The 26,994-nt window shown below is 44.6% G+C and overlaps 1 pseudogene; it reads right to left on the bottom strand.

Moving 5' to 3' along the window:
* LOC111950445 (leucine--tRNA ligase, cytoplasmic-like) overlaps positions 1–26,994 on the bottom strand; it is a 39,352-nt pseudogene that overhangs the window by 5,404 nt on the left and 6,954 nt on the right.

Below are 26,994 nucleotides of genomic sequence, written 5' to 3'. Positions count from 1 at the left end.
CCATGGCAATGGACCCTTGGTATATTCAGGCAGTGCGCCCTTGTTGGCTCTGAGAACACACATCCAGGAAGAACAACACCCCCCCCCCACACACACACACACACACTACACATGGGAGTGTCAGTCTATATATCATCAGGGGGATTCCAGGCCTTCAGCAGCATAGCGACTTTCTCTGCCTGTGGGCGGATCACAGCTCACAGTAGGGTCTCTATATTCTGCAGCCACTCCTCCCCAAAACAACAGGAGGGACGAGCTGAAATGCAGATARGTTTCAGAACCATCTATTTCTGTGTCTCAAATGGCACTCTATTCCCTAGCTGCATTTACACAGGCAGCCCAATTCTGATATTGACCAATCAGATCAGCTCTTTAGTCAATAATTGGGCAAAATAAGCACAGCAATAAATGCAGCCATTGTGCACTACTTTTGACCAGAGCCCTATAGCACCCTATTCCCTATATAGTGCTATTTGGGACATCGAGTCAAGTTCATAGGCTCACTCGGTCTTCCCGGTCTGATTCCAAACCAAGCAGATTCCTGGGGGTTAGTACTTGCCTTGTAGTGTTTTCSCAGCAGAGAGAAGGCATTGTGCTGCCAGGAGGGGTACGTCTTGGCCACGTAGATGGTGTAGTAGAAGGGCTTGGCCCGGGCTGTTTCACGTCGCCCTTCTGTAAAGGGAGGGAGGGAGACGGAGTAACAGACAGAGAAACAGACAGACAATAGAGAGATCAGTCAGTCTGCASACTGCTAGCACAGCAGTAGTGTTAGCCTGGCTGTGATGCTCATCAGAGCAGGAAGTCCTGACCCAGCCAGACGTCCATTAGCACCTGGGCTAACATGACATGACTGAGAAATGTCACTCTCTAGTTAATGCTGCCAAGTCTACTGTGTTATATAAGATATTAAACCTATCTGGAGGATGAGTATTCATTGTCCCCCCTCTAAGAGCTACTGTGTGAACTAGTCTCAGTGCCAAGTGGAGCTGGGCATCCGTGAACTCATTTAACATGACAGCTGTCGACTCTCTTCTAGTTACCACACGGGACACTGCCGCCACGTTCGTTTTTCTCTCTTCTCAGATGAGTAGTGGGGGGMGMGTGAGCCATACATTAAAGATGCTGTCTAGTCCCTATGGCAGAAAGCTACAGCTAGGCTAATGGTCTGTAAATAGGTCTCTTTGAAGAAGAGCTGTTTTCACTGACTGTTACCAACTATCCTACTCATAGGGGATYTGTAATAGCCGTGTTTATGTTTTCTATGGAAAAAAGAATTTATCTTTATTACATGCACCAAAAAATATAGACAGTGACTGAAGAGCCATCTGTCAAGGCTGGCAGAATACAGTGTCACGTTGTCAATATACTCCTCGCCATAGAATTACATATGGAACCATCTATGGAGATGTACACAAGATAGGCTACAAGATCAGAGTAGCATTTTAACTTCTGTCTAGGACTGCAGCCACTTGACTGAGAACTCCTTGGTCTCTGTGATAACATTAGAATACAATGAGACCTAAATGTCACCATTGGGTAATTGCTTTACAACTTAGTGACATATGCCTGTATCCAAGGCTGCTTGGTATTTTCAGGGTTTAATGAAGAGACTTGTTTTCTGTCTCACTGTGCTGTGTGAAAGGGAGAGGATTCCGCAGGACCATTATGTCCCATCTAACAATTAAGCTATTCATCAACATTGACCACAAAGGTACATTTCAAATTTAGTTCAGCTCCATTAACCCTTTATACTCGTGGGGAATTYGCCTACATGGATAGAGCTAATTTGAAATGTTTCTTACAGAAGAAATATGAAAAGCATAMGCATGACCCTGGTAGCAATTGAAAGGGAACAYTTTGGAGATTATGGGGAAATTATTAGACACAGAAGTTCACCAGACTGAATCCAAACAAGACACTGTTGATTTGGTGTGCATTTTAAATGTATTGTACTTTTCGCCCGCATTTGTTGACAACGAAATCAGAAAATACTCTGGATACATTCAGTAACATGATAAGAATATTCCTGGAAGCCTCCCGGGTGGCGCAGTGGTGTAAGGCACTGCATCGCAGTGCTAGCTGTGCTACCAGAGATTCTTGGTTCGAGCCCAGGCTCTGTCGCAGCCGGCCGCGACRGGGAGGCCCATGGGGAGGCGCACAATTGGCCCAGCGTCGTCCGGGTTAGGGAGGGTTTGGCCGGCAGGGATATCCTTGTCTCATCGCGCACTAGTGACTCCTGTGGCGGGCTGGGCGCAGTGCACGCTGAACAGATCGCCAGGTGTACAGTATTTCCTCTGACACATTGGTGCGGCTGGCTTCCGGGTTGGATGTGCATTGTGGCAAGAAGCAGTGTGGCTTGGTTGGGTTGTGTTTTGGAGGACGCATGGATCTCGACATTCTCCTCTTCAGAGTCCGTACGGGAGTTGCAGCGATGAGACAAGACTGCAACTACTATCAATTGGGAAGAAGAAATGGGGGGGAAGAAAAGGAAGAAAAAATCCTGGAAAATGTGGTTTAGGTGCAACATAAGACAAKAAATTACAAGTGAGAGGACTACTGGTGTCTCCAAGTGGCCACACACCTCTCCAAAGTGTGCACAATAATTTCAGTGCACTTTCAACTACAGTTTAAACTCAGATTTTCACAATTCCTGACATTTAATCCAAGGAAAACATTCCCTGTTTTAGGCCAGTTAGGATCACCACTTTATTTTAAGAATGTGAAATGTCAGATTAATAATYGAGACAAWMATTTATTTCAGCTTTAATTTCCTTCATCACATTCCCAGTGGGTCAGAYGTTTACATACACTCAATTAGTATTTGGTAGCATTGCCTTTAAATTGTTTAACTTGGGTCAAACATTTCGGGTAGCCTTCCACAAGCTTCCCAAAATAAGTTGGGTGAATTTTGGCCCATTTCTCCTGACAGAGCTGGTGTAACTGAGTCAGGTTTGTAGGCCTCCTTGCTCGTACACGCTTTTTCAGATCTGCCCACAAATGTTCAATAGGATTGAGGTCAGGGCTTTGTGATGGCCACTCCAATACCTTGACATTGTTGTCCTTAAGACATTTTGCCACCACTTTGGAAGTGTGTTTGGGCTCAAAAGAAAATTCTTCCAGCATCTTCACAAGGTCCTTTGCTGTTGTTCTGGGATTGATTTTCACTTTTTGTACCGAAGTACATTCATCTCTAGGAGACAGAACGCYTTTCCATCCTGAGCGGTATGACAGCTGCGTGGTCCCATGGTGTTTATACTTGCGTACTATTGTTTGTACAGATGAACGTGGTACCTTCAGGCATTTGGAAATTGCTCCCAAGGATGAACCGGACTTGTGGAGGTCTACCATTTATTTTCTGAGGTCTTAGCTGATATATTTAGATTTTCCCATGATGTCAAGCAAAGAGGCACTGAGTTTGAAGGAAGGCCTTGAAATACATCCACAGATACACCTCCAATGGACTCAAATGATGTAAATTCGTCTATCAGAACTTCTAACCATGACATCATTTTGTGGAATTTTCCAAGCTGTTTAAAGGCACAGTCAACTTAGTGTATGTAAACTTCTGACCCACTGGAATTGTGATACAGTGTATTATAAGTGAAATAATCTGTCTGTAAACAAATTTTGGAAGATTTTTTTTTGATTCCTATCTTGTCACGTTGAATGAGTGGATTACTCAAAATCGATGGCGCCAACTAAACAGACTTTTGGATATAAAGAAGGATTTTATCTAACAAAACGACACTACATGTTATAGCTGGACCCTATGGATGACAAATCAAAGGAAGATTTTCAAAAGTAAGTGAATTTTTAATCTCTATTTGTGAATTTATGACCTTTGCCGGTGGAAAAATATTGGTGTCGGGCGCCGTACTCAAACAATCGCATGGCATGCTTTCGCTGTAAAGCCTACTGTAAATGGACAGTGCAGTTAGATTAAAAAGAATTTAAGCTTTCAACCGATATAGACACTTGTATGTACCTAAATGTTTAATATCCAGAATTATTATGATTATTTATTTGAATTGCACGCCCTCCAGTTTTACCAGAAGTTGTCCCGCTAGCGGACGCCTAGCCTTTTTAATGACTCCAACCTAAGTGTATGTAAACTTCCGACTTCAACTGTAAATAAGCTTCTATTTTGAGCTCTCCTAGCTGTGCATTGGGGAACTAGAGAAAGACACGTGTAGATATTTTGAACACAACCCTGCATCACGTCATCACACAATTAATGTTGTTCATGCCAGGTTATCCCCAACTGGGGTACGCAATGCCGTCGGGGGTAAGCTAAATAAAATGTGATTCACATTTAAAAAGTACCAGCAGTACAAACACCTGCACTGTCGACGACACAAAGTTATTCTGCTTCCACGAGCCATCCAATGCTAGCATCAGTAATTCTACATTTGTTGTTAGCCCAGCTAGCATGGATACTGCAGTTGTGATCTGATGCAGCGAAGAGCTACTGCCCATTACCCGGGAAAGCACCGAACAAAGGCAGGACGTTGACCATCGAAGAGTGCAAATATGATGAGAACTACATTGATTTGGGGTTCACTTATATTGGGAGTAGTGCCTTTCCTCAGCCACAGTGTGTTATATGTGCAAAAAGTACTATTTCACAACTCGATGAAACCTTCACTCTTGCACAGACATTAGAAACAAAACATGCCAATTTGAAATATAAGCCACAGGAGTTTTTGAGCGAGAATTAGATGACTTTCGAGTTGTAAGACATGTATAAAAGCAACAGATACCATTAATGAAGGGCTAGAAGTGTCTTATATGGTGAGCTACCGAGTGGCTAGGACAGGCAAGCCCCATACTATGGTGGAGGACTTTCATTCTTGCTGCCGCGGAAATGGCTGGGACATGCTGGGGGAAAAGGCCAAAAAAACTATACAGATAATGACTTCATCAAACAACACTGTTCCACAACGCATCAGTGACATGGTAGAGATGTTTTGAACAATTACTGCATTGCATACAAGCCAATGAATTCTATGCGTTAACAGCTGGATGAGTCAACAGACGTGGCAGGCCTGGCACAGCTCCTGGTATACCTCCGTTATGTTTATGGGGGTTCGATTAAGGAAGACATCCTCTTCTGCAAACACTGGAAACCAGGACAACAGGAGAGGATATTTTTAAATACTGCGACTTTGGTGGTCAAGATGTGTTGGTATCTTGTACTGATAGCGCAAAAGCCATGACGGGGTGACATGGTGGAGTGGTAATGGCGTGCAAGCGTTGCTCCCGACACACTTGGGTACACTGCATTATCCACCTAGAGGCTCTTGCTGCCAGGGAATGCCTGACAGCTTGAAGACGTTTTTGGACACTACAATGAAAATGGTTAACTTTGTTAATTAAAGCAAGGCCCCTGAACTCTCCGGTATTTCCTGCACTATGCAATGATATGGACAGTGACCATGTAATGCTTTTACTACATACAGAAGTGCGCTGGTTATCAAGGGGAAAAGTATTGACAKGTTTCTTTGAATTGAGAGATGAGCTTAAAGTTTTCTTTACTGACCATAATTTTCACTTGTCTGACCACTTGCATGATGATGAGTTTCTCACACAACTGGCCTATCTGGGTGATGTTTTTTCTTGCCTGAATGATCTGAATCTAGGATTACAGGGACTCTCCGCAACTATATTCAATGTGCGGGACAAAATTGAGGCTATGATTAAGAAGTTGCAAGGACAACACACAGGTCTTTCCATCATTGTATGATTTTTTTGTGTGCAAATGAACTCAAGCTTACGGACAATGTTAAATGTGATATAGCGAAGGACCTGAGTAATTTGGGAGTGCAATTACGCAGGTACTTTCCCGAAACTGATGACACAAACAACTGGATTCATTATCCCTTTCATGCCCTGCCTCCAGTCCACATAACAATATCTGAACAAGAGAGCCTCATCGAAATTGCAACAAGCAGTTCTGTGAAAATTGAATTCAATCAGAAGCCACTGCCAGAGTATCCTGCCTTGGCAAATCGCTCTATTAAGACACTGATGCCCTCTGCAACCACGTACCTATGTGAGAGTGGATTCTCGGCCCTCACTAGCATGAAAACTAAATACAGGCACAGACTGTGTGTGGACAATTATTTAAGACTGAGACTCTCTCCAATACAACCCAACATTGCAGAGTTATGTGCATCCTTTCAAGCACACCCTTCTCATTAACCTGTGGTGAGTTATTCACAATTCACAATCGATGAGCAAATACAGTTTTATATGTAAGACGGTTAAATAAAGAGCAAAATTATTGATTATTATTTGATTATTATTTGTGCCCTGGTCCTATAAGAGCTCTTTGTCACTTCCCACGAGTTGGGTTGTGACAAAAACTCACACTCATTCTTATGTTTAATAAATGTATCGTATAGTGTGTGTGTGGCAGGCTTACAATGATGGCAAAAAACAACYTTTGAGAGTGCGCTGACCCTGGTGCTGGAGGTACGCAGCTGGAGGTTGAATGTTTGAAGGGGTTTGGGACTATAAAAAGTTTGGGAACCACTGGTTTATGCAATCCAAAAACGGTCCATTACAAATCACAATCTGGTTCAGGTGGGCATCATTTGAAAGACTGTTCAATTGCCAACATGACTAGCTAAGTTATAAAATACAATATTTCACTGTTAGGCTTTCACAATGCAATTCAGGGACTTCATTATTTTCCATAGAAAGGAGTCGTGAGTGCAGTCAAGTGGATGTGACGCGGCAAAACAGACAAAGATAGGCTGATTCTGTTCAGAACAACCCAGGGTGATGGGCTGATTCTGTTCAGAACAACCCAGGGTGATGGGCTGATTCTGTTCAGAACGACCCAGGGTGATGGGCTGATTCTGTTCAGAACGACCCAGGGTGAGGGGCTGATTCTGTTCAGAACGACCCAGGGTGATGGGCTGATTCTGCTTCAGAACAATCCCAGGGTGATGCTGTTCGTGAAAACCAGATGTTCTGTCAGAACGACTCAGGACGATGAGCGTGATTCTGTTTCAGAGACAACCCAGGGCGGATGGGCTATTCATGTTCGAGAACAAACCCAGTGTGATTGTGGCTGATTCGTTCAGAACAACCCAGAGGCGATTGGCTGATGTCGGTTCAGAACAATCCAGGTGATGGTGCTGAGTTCTGTTCTAGAACAACCCAGGGCGATGAGGCTTGATTCTGTTCAGAACAACCCCAGGGTGAGGGCTGATTCTGTTCAGAACAACCCAGGTATGACCCATGTCATTCTGTAAATGAATCATCAAACATATGTATCATAACACGTTAGCCATTCGCATATGACATGAGTTTTATGATATGGTAATGTGAAAGTGAACAATTCGGACTCACAGGGTGTTGGGTTGCTTGTATGACATCAATATTATTTATTATAATCCCTAATGTCTCATCTTTCAAAATACATTTGAGTCCTCTTAATTTATAGCATTTCCCTCACTCAGAAACAAAATGCAAAAAGTTGCCCAATTAATGTGAGGGTTGGGGGCAACTTCGTGTCGCGCAAGATGCTCAAGTTCAGAACGGCTGTCAGTCAAAAACCCATACCAAGCTGTGAAGCGTAGAGCCATAGCTCTGACGTTCATCTATAGCATGTTACTGTACACCACTGAGTGACAATTTACGGCGTTTTATCATGGCCCAAATCGCCATTTCAACACGTATACGAGTATGAGTGTAAAGGGCTACACACTTGCCACCATTAAGATTAACCTGCTCTTGGGTAGGCAGTATTTCCACGTCCGAAGTGAAAAGCGTGCCCCAAAGTAACTGCCTCTACTCAGGCCCAGAAGCTAGATATGCATTATAATTGGTAGATTTGATATAAAACACTCTAAATTTCTTAAAACTTTAAAATATGCTCTCTGAGTAGAACAAAACAATATGGAGCGGAAACCCCGAGGACAAAATGATTTCACCTACCACTATTTTCAATGGCTGTCACTTTTATTATAAGGCAAAGTCTCCAGATGGCAGTCCTAGGGCTGCCACGAGATGTCAACAGCTTTAGAAAGTTCAGGCTGATTTTTTGAAAAATTTATGCCAGAAAAGTTGTAGTTTTTCAGGTGTTCCCATTTTGGCTAGTGTTGTCCAAGCGATGAATGAGAAGCGCGTTCTTTGTATTATTCCTCTGGTAAAAACAAATAACGATTCATCCGTCTTAAATTGGTACGTTATTACATATTAGGGTACCCCAAGGTTTGATTATAACCCATTGTTTAATTGTTTGGAAAGTTATGTAGTTAACGTTTGGATCATTTTGTATGCATTTGATGAGGGAAAGCTGGTTGGATTATTGACTGCAAGCGCGGCCAGCAAACTTGAGTTTTATGGATATAAAGAAGGACGATTATCGAACAAAAGGACAATTTTAATGTAACTGGACCTTTTGAGAGGCTACAGAGAGAAGATCATCAAAGGTAAGATTTATTATGACCGCTATGTGCTGACTTCAAAGTCGCACCTGCCTGGGTTAAATATGTTTTTCATGCGTTTATATCGGGCTTGTCCTCAGCATAATCACATGGTGTGCTTCGCCGTAAAGCCTTTTAAATTTCTGACACAGCGGTGATAACAAGAATTAAGCTTTATTTTGATTGTATTACACTTGTTGATTTATGAAATGTAAATATTATAATTCGTGTAATTTGAATTTCGCGCTCCTGCAATTTCACCAGATGTGGCCAGGTGGGACGCTACCGTGCCCACCTGCCATAAGTGTAACGAATTCGGTCGGAGAGGAGAAGAGGTCCAAGGTGCAGCGTGGTAAGTATTGCATAATACTTTTAATAAATACGAACACTTGAACAAAACAACATGTGACAACGCGACGTTTCTGCAAGATGCAATACACCAAAAACAGAAAACAACTACCACCAAGGCACAGTGGAATGCAGGCTACCGAATATGTGTCTCAATCAGAACAACATAGACAGCTTGCCTCTGATGAAACCACACCAGGCCAAACACCCTGAGAATATAAAACATAGTTAAACAAACATAGAATGCCCACCCCACTCACGCCCTTGACCAAACCAAAATAGAGACATAAACAAGGAACTAAGGTCAGGCGTGACAATAGAAGTTAAGGGATAGTGGAAAGTCTTGGCACTAGCTATTCTTTATTATTTTTGCCTCACTCACACTGAATCAGAGTCAATCAAGATGTCACGGCCTGGCCTTAGTTATCTTTGTTTTCCTTATATTTTAGTTAGGTCGGGTGTGACATGGGAATTATGTGTTTTTGGATTGTCTAGGGGTTTGTATGTAATGGGTCAGTGTCTTGTCTAGTGTTTTGTAGTCTATGGCTGCCCTAGATTGGTTCTCAATTAGAGGCAGCTGTGGTTCATTGGTCTCTGATTGAGAGCCAGATTTAAAGGCAGCCATAGGCATTTGGTTTGTGGTAATTGTCTATGTCTATGTTGCATCTGTTTTGCAATTAGTCGTGTTATGCTGGGAATGAGGACCCAAAAGCGACGTAATAGAAACAGGTCTTTATTCCAGTCTTAAACAAACAAATTCTCCTGGATATTATCAAAGGAAAATCCAAAACAGGAAACTGAAATCCTCTCGTCAGTAGAGAGAACGACTGGAACGCGACCACAGACTGCAGGTCGCTACAGGAAGGCACAGGCCGTAGCTGACATAGACACCTGCTCACACGCAGCATCTGAAGAAGGCAAAAACACGACAGGGCGGAACAAGGACACAGAACAGCAAACATCAAACAAGAATCCGACAAGGACGAAAGCGGAAAACAGAGGGAGAAATAGGGACTCTAATCAGAGGGCAAAATAGGGGACAGGTGTGAAAGAGTAAATGAGTAGTTTAGGAGAATGAGAAACAGCTGGGAGCAGGAACGGAACGATAGAGAGAGAGAGCGAGAGAGGAGAGAGGGAGGGAGAGGAGAGGGATAGAAAGAGGGAAACCTAATAAGACCAGCAGAGGGAAGCACAGGGACAAGACATGATGATCAAGACAAAACATGACAGTACCCCCCCACTCACCGAGCGCCTCCTGGCGCACTCGAGGAAACCCTGGCGGCAACGAAGGAAATCATCAATCAACGAACGGTCCAGCACGTCCCGAGATGGAACCCAACTCCTCTCCTCAGGACCGTAACCCTCCCAATCCACTAAACTGGTGACCACGTCCCCGAGAACGCATGTCCATGATCTTCCGTACCTTTTAAATAGGTGCGCCCTCGACAAGGACGGGGGGGGGGGAGGGAAGACGAACGGGGGCGCGAAGAAAAGGCTTGACACAGGAGACATGGAAGACAGGGTGGACGCGACGAAGATGTCGCGGAAGAAGCAGTCGCACAGCGACAGGATTGACGACCTGAGAGACACGGAACGGACCAATGAACCGCGGAGTCAACTTGCGAGAAGCTGTCGTAAGGGGAAGGTTACGAGTGGAAAGCCACACTCTCTGACCGCGACAATACCTAGGACTCTTAATCCTACGTTTATTGGCGGCTCTCACAGTCTGCGCCCTGTAACGGCAAAGTGCAGACCTGACCCTCCTCCAGGTGCGCTCACAACGTTGGACAAAAAGCCTGAGCGGAGGGAACGCTGGACTCGGCGAGCTGGGACGAGAACAGAGGAGGCTGGTACCCAAGACTACTCTGAAACGGAGATAGCCCGTAGCAGACGAAGGAAGCGAGTTGTGAGCGTACTCAGCCCAGGGGAGCTGTTCTGCCCAAGACGCAGGGTTTCGAAACGAAAGGCTGCGTAATATGCGACCAATCGACTGATTGGCCCTTTCTGCTTGACCGTTAGACTGGGGATGAAACCCGGAAGAGAGACTGACGGAAGCACCAATCAAACGACAGAACTCCCTCCAAAACTGTGACGTGAATTGCGGCCTCTGTCTGAAACGGCGTCTAACGGGAGGCCATGAATTCTGAACACATTCTCAATGATGATTTGTGCCGTCTCCTTAGCGGAAGGAAGCTTAGCGAGGGGAATGAAATGTGCCGCCTTAGAGAACCTATCGATAACCGTAAGAATCACAGTCTTCCCCGCAGACGAAGGCAGACCAGTAATAAAGTCTAAGGCGATGTGAGACCATGGTCGAGAAGGAATGGGAAGCGGTCTGAGACGACCGGCAGGAGGAGAGTTACCTGACTTAGTCTGCGCGCAGTCCGAACAAGCAGCCACGAAACGGCGCGTGTCCCGCTCCTGAGTAGGCACCAAAACCGCTGGCGAATAGAAGCAAGCGTACCCCGAACGCCGGGGTGGCCAGCTAACTTGCAGAGTGAGCCCACTGAAGAACAGCCAGACGAGTAGAGACAGGAACGAACAGAAGGTTACTAGGACAAGCGCGCGGCGACGCAGTGTGAGTGAGTGCTTGCTTTACCTGTCTCTCAATTCCCCAGACAGTCAACCCGACAACACGCCCTTCAGGGAGAATCCCCTCGGGGTCGGTAGAAGCCACAGAAGAACTAAAGAGACGGGATAAGGCATCAGGCTTGGTGTTCTTATTTCCCGGGCGATAGGAAATCACGAACTCGAAACGAGCGAAAAACAACGCCCAACGAGCTTGACGTGCATAAGTCGTTTGGCAGAACGGATGTACTCAAGGTTCTTTATGTCAGTCCAAACGACAAAAGGGACGGTCGCCCCCTCCAACCACTGTCGCCATTCGCCTATGGCTAAGCGGATGGCGAGCAGTTCGCGGTTACCCACATCATAGTTGCGTTCCGATGGCGACAGGCGATGAGAAAAGTAAGCGCAAGGATGGACCTTATCGTCAGAATGGAAGCGCTGAGACAGAATGGCTCCCACGCCCACCTCTGAAGCGTCAACCTCGACAATGAATTGTTTAGTGACGTCAGGAGTAACAAGGATAGGGGCGGATGTAAAACGCTTCTTGAGGAGATCAAAAGCTCCCTGGGCGGAACCGGACCACTTAAGACAAGTCTTGACAGAAGTCAGAGCTGTGAGAGGCGCAGCCACTTGACCGAAATTACGAATGAAACGCCGATAGAAATTAGCGAAACCGAGAAAGCGCTGCAACTCGACACGTGACTTAGGAACGGGCCAATCGCTGACAGCCTGGACCTTAGCGGATCCATCTGAATGCCTTCAGCGGAAATAACAGAACCGAGAAATGTGACAGAGGAGACATGAAAGGCGCACTTCTCAGCCTTCACGTAGAGACAATTCTCTAAAAGGCGCTGGAGTACACGTCGAACGTGCTGAACATGAATCTCGAGTGACGGTGAAAAAATCAGGATATCGTCAAGGTAAACGAAAACAAAAGATGTTCAGCATGTCTCTCAGAACATCATTAACTAATGCCTGAAAGACAGCTGGAGCATTAGCGAGACCGAACGGCAGAACCCGGTATTCAAAATGCCCTAACGGAGTGTTAAACGCCGTTTTCCACTCGTCCCCCTCTCTGATGCGTACGAGATGGTAAGCGTTACGAAGGTCCAACTTAGTAAAGAACCGGCTCCCTGCAAAATCTCGAAGGCTGACGACATAAGGGGAAGCGGATAACGATTCTTAACCGTTATGTCATTAGCCCTCGATAATCCACGCAGGGGCGCAGAGTACCGTCCTTCTTCTTAACAAAGAAAAACCCCGCTCCGGCGGGAGAGGAAGAAGGCACCAAGGTACCGGCGTCGAGAGAAACAGACAGATAATCCTCGAGAGCCTTACGTTCGGGAGCCGACAGAGAGTATAGTCTACCCCGAGGGGAGTGGTCCCCGGAAGGATCAATATACCAATCATACGACCGGTGAGGAGGAAAGAAGCTGGCTCTGGACCGACTGAAGACCGTGCGCAGATCATGATATTCCTCCGGCACTCCTGTCAAATCACCAGGTTCCTCCTGAGTAGAGGGGACAGAAGAAACAGGAGGGATAGCAGACATTAAACACTTCACATGACAAGAAACGTTCCAGGATAGGATAGAATTACTAGACCAATTAATAGAAGGATTATGACATACTAGCCAGGGATGACCCAAAACAACAGGTGTAAAAGGTGAACGAAAAATCAAAAGGAAATGGTCTCACTGTGGTTACCAGATACTGTGAGGGTTAAAGGTAGTGTCTCACATCTGATACTGGGAGAAGACTACCATCTAAGGCGAACATGGGCGTGGGCTTCCCTAACTGTCTGAGAGGAATGTCATGTTTCCGAGCCCATGCTTCGTCCATAAAACAACCCTCAGCCCCAGAGTCTATCAAGGCACTGCAGGAAGCAGCCGAACCGGTCCAGCGTAGATGGACCGACAAGGTAGTACAAGATCTTGATGGAGAGACCTGATAGTAGCGCTCACCAGTAGCCCTCCGCTTACTGATGAGCTCGGCTTTTACTGGACATGACATGACAAAATGTCCAGCAGAACCGCAATAGAGGCAAAGGCGGTTGGTGATTCTCCGTTCCCTCTCCTTAGTCGAGATGCGAATACCTCCCAGCTGCATGGGCTCAGTCTCTGAGCCGGTGGGAGGAGATGGTTGAGATGCGGAGAGGGAAACACCGTTAACGCGAGCTCTCTTCCACGAGCTCAGTGACGAAGATCTACCCGTCGTTCTATGCGGATGGCGAGTGCAATCAAAGAGTCCACGCTGGAAGGAACCTCCCGGGAGAGAATCTCATCCTTAACCTCAGCGGAGTCCCTCCAGAAAACGAGCGAGCAACGCCGGCTCGTTCCAGTCACTGGATGCAGCAAGAGTGCGAAACTCTATAGAGTAATCTGTTATGGATCGATCACCTTGACATAGGGAAGCCAGGGCCCTGGAAGCCTCCTTCCCAAAAACTGAACGATCAAAAACCCGTATCATCTCCTCTTTAAAGTTCTGATAAACGTTAGAACACTCAGCCCTTGCCTCCCAGATAGCTGTGCCCCACTCCCGAGCCCGACCAGTAAGGAGTGATATGACGTAAGCGATCCGAGCTCTCTCTCTTGAGTATGTGTTGGGCTGGAGAGAGAACACAATATCACACTGGGTGAGAAAGGAGCGACACTCAGTGGGCTGCCCAGAGTAACATGGTAGGTTATTAACCCTAGGTTCCGGAGACTCGGAAGACCAGGAAGTAGCTGGTGGCACGAGACGAAGACTCTGAAACTGTCCTGAGAGATCGGAGACCTGAGCGGACAGGGTCTCAACGGCATGACGAGCAGCGAGACAATTCCTGCTCGTGTCTGCCGAGCATTGCTCCCTGGATCTCGACGGCAGTGTTGCGAGAATCCGTAGTCGCTGGGTCCATTCTTGGTCGGATTCTTCTGTTATGCTGGTGAATGAGGACCCAAAAGCGACGTAAAAGAAACAGAGTCTTTATTCCAGTCTTAAACAAACAATAATCTCCTGGATATTATCAAAGGAAAATCCAAAACAGGAAACTGAAATCCTCTCGTCAGTAGAGAGAACGACTGGAGACGCGACCACAGACTGCAGGTCGCTACAGGAAGGCACAGGCCGTAGCTGACATAGACACCTGCTCACACGCAGCATCTGAAGAAGGCAAAAACACGACAGGCGGAACAAGGACACAGAACAGCAAACATCAAACAAGAATCCGACCAGGACAGAAGCGGAAAACAGAGGAGAAATAGGGACTCTAATCAGAGGGCAAAATAGGGGACAGGTGTGAAAGAGTAAATGAGGTAGTTTAGGAGAATGAGAAACAGCTGGAGCAGGAACGAACGATAGAGAGAGAGAGCGAGAGAGGGAAGAGATGGGGAGAGAGAGGATAGAAAGAGGGAAAGAAACCTAATAAGACCAGCAGAGGGAAGCACAGGGACAAGACATGATGATCAAAGACAAAACATGACAAGTCGTTTATAGCTTCACGTTCGTCTATTTGTTGTTTCGTTTGTTCTTCTTCTAAATAAAGAGAAGATGTATTTTTCACACGCTGCGCCTTGGTCCTCTCTCTCACCGCAAGACGATCGTGACACAAGATGAAGTATATATATATATATATGTATGTTTTTTCAGCGCAATGTGAGTCTGTATAGCCAAGTATTGATCTGTCAGTTTTACCTAGCTAATAAAATTAATAATAATAATAATAATGCCCCCCCACTTCTAAAACCATTGTTGCGCCGCTGGAAGTTGCTAACTAGGGTAAGCGCATTTGCTATCAGCCTTATCGCATTGACAAAAAATCCATGGGAACAGCACAGTGACTAGAAGTCTATGGGAGTAGCTAGCATGCTCACTGTTCCTGTAAACTTCCAGTCATTGTGCTAATGCTTGTTAGCATTGGCATGTGAAACTACCTCTAACTTCCTTCATACTGGACGCAGAGACATAAATGGTATCCACGAGTTCACCTGACTCTGGGGAAATAGATAAAGGCATTATTGCCAACATCTCTAAGTATCCCTTTAATATTCACTCGCCAGCTATTACTGGTAGAAATGGATTGTCCCTTGACAGAGCACTGAGCATTACGTTATCTTGCTTTTCGGGGAGCGCCAGGTAGCTAGATTTAACCTTGGTCTTGGGTGGCTGCAGGTAGCTAGATATAACCTTGCTCTTGGTTGGCTGCAGGTAGCTAGATATAACCTTGCTCTTCTGTGGCTGCAGGTAGCTAGATATAACCTTGGTCTTGGGTGGCTGCAGGTTTCTAGGTATAACCTTGCTCTTGGGGGGCACCAGGTAGCTAGATATAATCCTGCTCTTGGGGGGCGCCAGGTAGCTAGATATAATCCTGCTCTTGGGGGGCTGCAGGTTTCTATGTATAACCAGTCTGTGGGAGACAGGAAGGGTCATTATGGTGTTACTTTATGTCCAAAACAAGCTTGCTATTTTTTGGGTTGTGTTTCCAACTTCAGTAGGAAAGGCTGATCCGAAAGATAAAAAATCTACCAAAAAGAAAACAAACATCATTATTTTGTCATCCAGAGTCACATTTATTTATTTTCCAAGCTATAGCACCCAATATTTTACATACATCAAGTTTTACATACATGCAGGACCAAAGACTTTGGTCTGCTGCGTGTTTTCATTTTTGGCAGCATGGAAAGAAATATTGCGATACTGGTATCGTCCCAGGCCTAATGCATAACCTATTATAATGTGTACATCTGTTGGTTATAGTGAACCATGGTCCTATGTGGCTCAGTTGGTAGAGTGTGGCACTTGCAATGTCAAGGATCATCGGTTTGATTCCCACTGGGGCACGGATGACTAAGTCGCTCTGGATAAAAGTGTCTGCTAAATGGAATATACACTACCATTCAAAAGTTTGGGGTCACTTAGAAATGTCCTTGTTTTTGAAAGAAAAGCACATTTTTTGTTCATTAAAATAACATAAAATTGATCAGAAATACAGTGTATACATCGTTAATGTTGTAAATGAATATTGTAGCTGGAAATGGCAGATTTTTTATGGAATATCTACATAGGCGTATAGAGGCCCATTATCAGCAACCATCACTCCTGTGTTCCAATGGCACATTTTGTTAACTAATCCAAGTTTATAATATTAAAGGCTAATTGATCATTAGAAAACCCTTTCACAATTATGTTAGCACAGCTGAAAACTGTTAAAGAAGTAATAAAACTGNTGGGGTCACTTAGAAATGTCCTTGTTTTTGAAAGAAAAGCACATTTTTTGTTCATTAAAATAACATAAAATTGATCAGAAATACAGTGTATACATCGTTAATGTTGTAAATGAATATTGTAGCTGGAAATGGCAGATTTTTTATGGAATATCTACATAGGCGTATAGAGGCCCATTATCAGCAACCATCACTCCTGTGTTCCAATGGCACATTTTGTTAACTAATCCAAGTTTATAATATTAAAGGCTAATTGATCATTAGAAAACCCTTTCACAATTATGTTAGCACAGCTGAAAACTGTTAAAGAAGTAATAAAACTGGCCTTTAGACTAGTTGAGTATCTGGATCATCAGCATTTGTGGGTTTGATTACAGGCTCAAAATGGCCAGAAACAAAGAACTTTCTTCTGAAACTCGTCAGTCTATTCTTGTTCTGAGAAATGAAGGCTATTCCATGCGAGAAATTGCCAAGAAACTGAAGATCTCGTACAACGCTGTGTACTACTGCCATCACAGAACAGTGCAAACTGCCTCTAATCAGAATAGAACGAGAAGTGGGAGGCCCCGGTGCACAACTGAGCAAGAGGACAAATACATTAGAGTGTCTCAACTGGCAGCTTCATTAAATAGTACCCGCAAAACACTAACTAAACGTCAACAGTGAAGAGGCGACTCCTGGATGCTGGCCTTCTAGGCAAAGTTACTCTGTCCCGTGTCTGTGTTCTTTTGACCATCTTAATCTTTTCTTTTTATTGGCCAGTGCAGTCAGCATGTTAGAACTATGCTAAGACATTTCTCCTTGATTGAGATAAATTCGTTGGAGCTTGGATGATGATTCCACACTGTGTTAGATTCAATTATCTCATTGGACATTGCAAACTACCTGGCGAAAGCTGGCCCTGCCCTCAGGTTGTTCTGATTGGATATCATCTCCTTGAAACACTCCACCCAGGTGTAGAGGTGCAGGACGCCAGCATCGGCCATGGCTTCCACAAAGTTCCACTTCCGTCTTCCACTGTGTCCCCTGGACATCCATGGGCAAGGACACAGACAACATGGTAAGGCAGTGTTTTACACTCAGGACACACACAACATGGTAATGGCTGTGTTTAACACGCAGGACACACACAACATGGTAATGGCTGTGTTTAACACTCAGGGCACACACAACATGGTAAAGCTGTGTTTAACACTCAGGACACATATACCATATTACAGTGGCACTGGTAGAAACAAAGCACTTTGACACTAAAAGCAGAATTTTTGCAATTAGTATAATGATGCATAATGACAGCCTTACATAATCCCTTCTCCATCCCCCCTTCCTGTCTTCTACAAAAGTATGTGAAGAGAACAGTGCATTTAGGCAGTCCCACTTCTTCATAAATAACCAGAAGGAAGCAATCAGCCAGAGGAATGGCATCAAATCAACATGACTAATTTACTACCACCACTCTGGGCCAGACCATGGTGTTTATTTCTACTCTCCAAGTAGGAAGAGGTGGTCAGAAGGAATGCAGGAAACGCTATCTCACTGCTCTGCTACCCCTTCCAATTCCTCTTCTGTTTCCAAAATAAAGCAAACCCACCCTACCATCAGAGGAGAAATAGCAGGAAACATTTAGCCATCAAGAAGTAAAGAATGACTAATTGATTATGCTAATGACTTCTGGAGAAAAGGCCTGTAAAATAATGACTGTTCCTCTCATAAAGCGTCCTAGTAATTAGGAGATGGTGAGTTAAGAGGCTGGAAGGCTTATAGGGCCCTACTTACCGTCAGCAGAGGACTTGGAGATGGCGATACTCAGAGTGAAGATGTTGCCATCTGATGGAAATATGACAAAGACTGTCAGTAGGATCACACACACACACACACACACACACACACACACACACACACACACACACACACACACACACACACACACACACACACACACACACACACACACACACACACACACACACACACACACACACACACACACACACACACACACACACACCACACAACACACACACACACACACAGACACGACACACACAACTACCGACACACACACACAGTATTTGTGCATGACACTTGCCGTCTTCAGACCATATCAAACACACAGGTCCCATGATGCCAGAGCAGGCGACAGAGAGAGTTCAGTGCATCGGTGACTTGTTTGTAGGTAACAAAACCTCTTTCATAGAAGGGAAAACGTGCCTTTTCAGAGTTGAGTAACAGGTGACCATTCACCCGGACTGCCTGCAGCCATTTTCTGCTGTGTACACAAAGATAATCTCCTTCAAAACATGAGAATCTCTAGAGAATCTCTAGAGAATCTCTAGAGGGGTTGTCTTCTCATCCGTACCAGTGCCTTACCCCATAACTGGTTACACCCTGCAGTAATTAGGCTTATCCTGCCAATCCTTTCAAATAATAGAGGTATGGAACTGCCTAATTATTCTACACTTGTAAGGACACCAGCTGTATCTAATGTATGTGGACATTAGTCTTATAGTATGACAAGAATAGGACGTACAAGTTCACCCAAAACTGCATAAATCAGAAAAGACAAACAAACCACTTCCAGGTCTCATTAATATACAGCACCTGCACCCATTTCATCATAAAATAAAGGATCAATTAACTAAATCAATACAGCATTCCAGCATTCAATATAGCAAAACAATATTCCCATAAAGCCCAAATAGCTTGTATCCCTGTAGCAGCCCTAGCACCGTAGAGAGGCAGGCCGGCAGACAGGCAGGTAGCCAGGCTGGGGGTTCATCTCACCTGTCATTGGTCCACACGGCCACGTGGTTGTACAGATGGTTGAGCACCAGGTCCTTCCCAGACACACGGGCATCCATGGGGTACAAGTACTCAAACTACCTCCTCAGCCTCTGCAGGTGTTCCTTGGGGATCTCCATCTTCGGGGAAGGGAGAGCTCTGAAAGAAGATGAAGTCCCACACCTCCCTGGTCATCTGTTCTGGCCTGACAGACAGAGAGAGAAAGGGAGACAGAGAGAGCACAGACACAGAGACTCAGATTATAAAGTGGCTCCACTGTATCCATAACCAACTATTGGGATTTAAAACTTCTTAAGGCTAGCGGAACCCCTCGACAACATCCGCTGAAATGGCAGAGCGCGAAATTATTATTTTTTTGTTGTTGAAACATTTAACTTTCATACATTCACAAGTGCAATACACCAGATTAAAGCTTAATCTAGCCATCGTGTCAGATTTCAAAAAGGCTTTACAGCGAAAGCACACCATACGATTATGTTAGGTCAGTGCCTAGTCACAAAAAACATAGAGCCATTTTCCAGCCAAAGTGAGGAGTCACAAAAAGCAGAAATAGAGATAAAATGTATCACTAACCTTTGATGATCTTCATCAGATGGCAGTCATAGGACTTCATGTTACACAATACATGTATGTTTTGTTCGATAAAGTTCATATTTATATCCAACAATCTCAGTTTACATTGGCGCGTTATGTTCAATAATGTTGTGCCTCGAAAACATCCGGCGAAATTGCAGAGAGCCACATCAATTAACAGAAATACTCATCATAAACTTTGATGAAAGATACAAGTGTTATGCATAGAATTAAAGATATACTTCTCCTTAATGCAACCGCTGTGTCAGATTTTAAAAAAGCTTTACGGCAAAAGCACACCATACAATAATCTGAGTACAGCACTCAGCCACAAAAACAAGCCATACAGATACCCGCCATGTTGTGGAGTCAGTAAAAGTCAGAAATAGCGTTATAAATATTCACTTACCTTTGATGATCTTCATCAGAATGCACTCCCGGGAATCCCAGTTCCACCATGAATGTTCGTTGTGTTCGATAAAGTTCATCTTTATGTCCAAATACCTCCTTTTTGTTAGCGCGTTTAGTTCACCAATCGAAATTCACAAGGCGCGGGTACTAAGTCCAGACGAAAAGTCAATAAAGTTTCATTACAGTTCGTAGAAACAATCTTGAGGATGTTTTTATCATAAATCTTCAATAATGTTTCAACCGGACAATTCCTTTGTCTTTAGAAATGAAAAGGAACTGAGCTCGCGCTCACGGCCGCGCGCGAGACTTAGCTCAAGGCATTCTGCCAGACCCCTGATTCAAACAGCTCTTATTCGCTCCCCATTCACAGTAGAAGCCTGAAACAGCATTTTAAAGACTGTTGACATCTAGTGGAAGCCTTAGGAAGTGCAATATGACRCCATTTACACTGTATATTAGATAGGCCATCACTTGAAAAACTACAAACCTCAGATTTCCCACTTTCTGGTTGGATTTTTCTCAGGTTTTCACCTGCCATATGAGTTCTCACAGACATCATTCAAACAGTTTTAGAAACTTCCGAGTGTTTTCTATCCAAACCTACTAATACTATTCATATATTCGCTTCTGGGCCTGAGTAGCAGGCAGTTTACTCTGGGCACGCTTTTCATCCGAATGTGAAAATACTGCCCCCTATCCCAAACAGGTTTTAAAAAACTCTGGCACACTGCTTTCATCCTCTTCCACAAAATAAGGTTGAAGTCGGAAGTTTACATACATTTAGGTTGGAGTCATTAAAACTTGTTTTTCAACCCCTCAACAAATGTCTTGTTAACAAACTATAGTTTTGGCAAGTCGGTTAGGACATCTACTTTTTGCATGACACAAGTAATTTTTTCAACAATTGTTTACAGACAGATTATTTCACTTATTATTCACTGTATCACAATTTCAGTGGGTCAGAAGTTTAAATACACTAAGTTGACTGTGCCTTTAAACAACTTGACATCATGGGAAAATCAAAAGAAATCAGCCAAGACCTCAGAAAATAAATTGTAGACCTCCACAAGTCTGGTTCATCCTTGGGAGCAACTTCCAAACACCTGAAGGTACTACGTTCATCTGTACAAACAATAGTACGCAAGTATAAACACCATGGGACCACGCAGCCATCATACGCTCAGGAAGGAGACGCAATCTGTCTCCTAGAGATGAACGTACTTCGGTGCAAAAAGTGCAAATCAATCCCAGAACAACAGCAAAGAACCTTGTGAAGATGCTGGAGGAAACAGGTACAAAAGTATCTATATCCACAGTAAAACGAGTCATATGTCGACATAACCTGAAAGGCCGCTCAGCAAGGAAGAAGCCACTGCTCCAAAACCGCCATAAAAAAGCCAGACTACGGTTTGCAACTGCACATGGGGACAAAGGTCGTACTTTTTGGAGAAATATCCTCTGGGCTGATGAAACAAAAATAGAACTGTTTGGCCATAATGACCATTGTTATGTTTGGAGGAAATAGGGGGAGGCTTGCAAGCCGAAGAACACCATCCCAACCGTGAAGCACGTGGGTGGCAGCATCATGTTGTGGGGGTGCTTTGCTGCAGTAGGGACTGGTGCACTTGACAAAATAGATGGCGTCATGAGGGTGGAAAATTATGTGGATATATTGAAGCAACATCTCAAGACATCAGTCAGGAAGTTAACTTCTTGACGCTAGGGGTCAGATTATTATTATTTTTTTTAAATAACGTTCCCAAGGTAAACGGACTATTTCTCAGGTCCAGATCGTAGAATATGCATATAATTTACAGATTAGGATAGAAAACACTCCAAAGTTTCCAAAACTGTCAAAATATTGTCTGTGAGTATAACAAAACTGATTCTGCAGGCGAAAACCTGAGAAAATATAACCCGGAAGTGATATATATATTTTTTTAATATGTGTTTCCTGGCCAATCTTTCTTCCATTTAAAGGGGTATCAACCAGATTCCTTTTCCAATGGCTTCCTCGGGCTGTGACCAGGCTTTAGACGTAGTTTCAGGCTTTTATTTTGAAAAATGAACAATATTTTTCAAAAGTAGTCACGTGTCCTCTGAATAGTTCCTGCGCGCGAGAGGGGAGCTCTCCATTTTCCTTTTCTCTCTTATTGAATAGGTTACGGTCCGGTTGAAATATTATCGATTATATTTGTTAAAAACAACCGGAGGATTGATTATAAAAAACATTTGACATGTTTCTACGACCATTACGGATACTTTTTGGAATTTTCGTCGAACGGAACGAGGCTGTAGTTTTCTCAACATAACGCGCAACCCAAATGGCGTTTTTTTTGTTAAAAAAGTAATATTTATCGAACAAAAATAACATTTGTTGTGTAACTGGGAGTCTCGTGAGTGCAAACATCCGAAGAATATCAAAGTTAAGCGATTAATTTTATTGCTTTTCTGACTTTCGTGACCAAGCTAACCAAGCTAATATAAGGCTAACTGTTCTAGCATTGATTGATACACTCACAAAAGCTTAGATTGCTTTCGTTGCAAAGCATATTTTCAAAATCTGACACAATWGGTGGATTAACAACKWGCTAAYCTGTGTTTTGGTATATTTCACTTGTGATTGCATGAWTATAAATATTTTTWGTAATATTTTTGTATCTYATACGTTTGGGAATTTTCTTCTGCCTTTCAGCACCGGAACGAGGCTGTAGTTTTCTCAACATAACGCGCAACCCAAATGGCGTTTTTTTGTTATAAAAGTAATATTTATCGAACAAAAATAACATTTATTGTGTAACTGGGAGTCTCGTGAGTGCAWACATCCGAAGATTATCAAAGGTAAGCGATTAATTTMATTGCTTTTCTGACTTTCGTGACCATGCTAATTTGGGGCTAGCTGTTGTAGCATTGATTGATACACTCACAAAAGCTTGGATTTCTTTCTCTGTAAAGCATATTTTCAAAATCTGACACGATAGGTGGATTAACAACAAGCTAAGCTGTGTTTTGGTATATTTCACTTGTGATTGCATGATTATAAATATATTTAGTCATATTTTTGAATTTGGCGCCCTGCAATTCAACGGTTGTTTAGGGAAATTATCCCGTAATCGGGATCTGTGTGCAGAAAGGTTAAAGCTTGGTCTCAAATGGGTCTTCCAAATGGACAATGACCCCAAGCATACTTCCAAAGTGGCAAAATGTTCTAAGGACAACAAAGTCAACGTATTGGAGTTCACAAAGCCCTGACCTCAATCCTATAGAAAATGTGTGGGCAGAACTGAAAAAGTGTGTGCGAGCAAGGAGGCCTACAAACCTGACTCTCTCTGTCAGGAGGAATGGGACATAATTCACCCAACTTATTGTGGGAAGCTTGTGGAAGGCTTCCTGAAACGTTTGACCCAATTTAAAGGCAATGCTACCAAATACTAATTGAGTGTATGTAAACTTCTGACCCACTGGGAATGTGATGAAAGAAATTAAAGCTGAAATAAATCATTCTCTCTAATATTATTCTGTCATTTCACATTCTTAAAATAAAGTGGTGATCCTAACTGGCCTAAGACAGGGAATTTTTACTAGGATTAAATGTCAGGAATTGTGAAAAACTGAATTTAAATGTATTTGTCTCAGGTGTATGTAAACTTCCGACTTCAACTGTATATGCATGTGCAAAATAATACATTATAATCATATCTCCAACTATTACATTACAAACTTTCTCTATTGCAATAATGTGTTGAAAAGGTCATATTAAGGAGTTATAATGCCCTCAGGGTGCATCTACAGAAGCCTATTCCCAATAAATTAAATGACCATGTGAGAGTATAGAGTAGTGCATACTTGATCCCTTGAGGCGACGGTCCCTGTCCGTTGAGCACTCCCCCTGGAGGAAGTGAGCCACGGTGTCGTAGGCCGTGTAAATGGTTGAGTCAGACAGGGACTTGATTAGCCACTGCTGGTCCCATGGCAACCTTGTTCCTATAGCAACAAGCACACCGGACAAAAAAAAAGACCAAGAAAGAAAAACAATCAACCACCTTCTAGTGTGAACGGTAAGGGATATGCTTATCATATAATTACTGTGGTTTTACACACTGGGTCCTCCATTTAAATGGAAAACTGATCATTAGGCATGTGAAACATGTGTCCTTCCTGTTGTTTGGCACATTATCTACTTCAACATGCTTCCTTATTCTGGGTATTTTGCCTCCAAGCAAATTTTACACCATCCCAAAATTCCCCAAAGCCTCTGGTCTCAAAAGATGTGTTCCCGGACGTGAGAGGTTATTTTCTGGAACCATTACATGCCCCCATCTCATTGTTATCTAATTATTAGAGATATAGAAATGTTTTTTGCACCCACCATGCGTCATGTCCGCAATGGTCATGTGAGGTGAAATGTATATATTTTTTGGGATGTGAGCACTCAGTGTGTTTGACCTGACGAAGTTCCGTTTCGGGCCCAGAATTTAGTCAGACTGTATGTTACTGGTAGAAATAGGCACAGAATTTAGTCAGACTGTATGTTACTGGTAGAAATAGGCCCAGAGTTTAGTCAGACTGTATGTTAATGGTAGAAATAGGCCCAGAGTTTAGTCAGACTGTATGTTATAGGTAGAACTGGGCCCAGAGTTTAGTCAGTGTCACGCCCTGACCTTAAAGATCCTTATTATTCTCTATGTTTGGTTAGGTCAGGGTGTGACTCTGGTGGGAAAGTCTATGTTTTCTATTTCTTTGTTTTTGGCCGAGTGTGGTTCCCAATCAGAGGCAACTGTCTATCGTCGTTCCTACCACCAACGAGAGTCGTTACAGAAGATCCCACCAAAAACGGACCATACAGCGTGGCCAGGATGAGTGGACATGGGAGGAAATCCTGAATAGAGAAGGACCCTGGACGCGGGTCGGAGAGTATTGCCGTCAAAGGGAGCAGATGGAGGCAGCGAGAGCGGAACGGCGACMATACGAGGAGTTAGATCAACAACGGAAGCCCGACAGGCAACTCCCCAAAATTTCGGGGGGGCACACGGGGAGATTGGCGGAGTCAGGGTTTAGACCTGAGCCAACTCCCCGTGCTTACTGGGGGGGGGTGTGTGACCGGAAAGGCACCGTGTTATGCGGTGATGCGCACTGTGTCTCCAGTGCGCATTCACAGCCGGGTGCGCTCTGTGCCGGCTCCCTGCATTTGCCGTGCTAGAGTGGGCATTCAGTCAGGACGGATTGTGCCGTCTCAGCGCTCCTGGTCTCCAGTGCGTCTCTACGGCCCAGGATATCCTGCGCCGGCTCTGCGCACTGTGTCTCTGGTGCGCCTTTACAGCCCAGTGCGTCCTGTGCCAGCGCCCCGCATTTGCCGGGCGAAAGTAAGCATCCAGCCAGGACGGGTTGTGCCAACTCTACGCTCGAGACCTCCAGTGCGCCTCCACAGTCCAGTGTATCCGGTGCCTGCTCCACGCACCAGGCTTCCAGTGGATCACCCCAGTCCGGTGAGACCTGCTCCGGTTCCATGTACCAGGCCTCCAGTGTGTCTCCCCAGTCTGGTAAGCCCTGTGGCAGCTCCACGCACCAGGCTTCCAGTACGTCTCCTCAGTCCGGTGAGACCTGTTCAGGTTCCATGCACGAAGCCTCCAGTGATGACCCATGGCACGAAGCCTCCAGTGATGATCCATGGCCCGGAGCCTCCAGTGATAATCCATGGCACGAAGCCTCCAGTGATGATCCATGGCCCGTAGCCTGCAGTGAAAATCCAGGGCACGAAGCCTCCAGCGAAGATCCATGGCCCGGAGCCTGTAGCGACGATCCATAGTCCGGAGCCTGCAGCGACGGTCCCCAGTCCGGAGTCTGCAGCGACGGTCTCCAGTCCGGAGCCTGCAGCGACGGTCCCCAGTCCGGAGCCTGCAGCGACGGTCCACAGGCCGGAGGCCCCGGCAACGATCCCTGCACCAGAGGCGCCACCGAAGTGGGGGGAGCCTCAAGCGGAGCGGGGCCTGCGTCCTGCACCGGAGCCTCCACCGAGAGTAGATGCCCACCCAGACCCTCTCCTATAGGTTCAGGTTTGCGGCCGGAGTCTGCACCTTTTGGGGGGGGGGTATTATTCCTTATTATTCTCTATGTTTGGTTAGGTCAGGGTGTGACTCGGGTGTGAAAGTCTATGTTTTCTATTTCTTTGTTTATGGCCAAGTGTGGTTCCCAATCAGAGGCAGCTGTCTATCGTTGTCTCTGATTGGGGATCATTTATAAGTTGTTATTTCCCTTTTGGGTTTTGTGGGATCTTGTTTTCTGTTTAGTGTCTGTGCCTGACAGAACTGTTCGCTTTCGTTTTCACTTTTGTTATTTTGTTTAAGTGATTTTTGAATAAAAGGAATCATGAACACTTACCACGCTGCGTTTTGGCCTACTATTCCTACCACCAACGAGAGTCGTTACAGGCAGACTGTATGTTATAGGTAGAACTAGGCCCAGAGTTTAGTCAGACTGTCTGTTACTGGTATAACTGGGACCAGAGTTTAGTCAGACTGTATGTTACTGGTAGAACTGGTCAGTAAAAATTCTGGCCCTGCACAGGACATGCTTTGCTGTGACACCAAACTAACTCCACTGATCCTGTCCCATGTCCCCTGTCCAAACTAACTCCACTGATCCTGTCGCATGTCC

The sequence above is a fragment of the Salvelinus sp. IW2-2015 genome, linkage group LG23 (assembly GCF_002910315.2).
Source record: "Salvelinus sp. IW2-2015 linkage group LG23, ASM291031v2, whole genome shotgun sequence".
Classification (NCBI taxonomy): domain Eukaryota; kingdom Metazoa; phylum Chordata; class Actinopteri; order Salmoniformes; family Salmonidae; genus Salvelinus; species Salvelinus sp. IW2-2015.
Note: the sequence above shows the minus strand (reverse complement) of the source record. Positions and strands in the feature narration are given on the sequence as shown.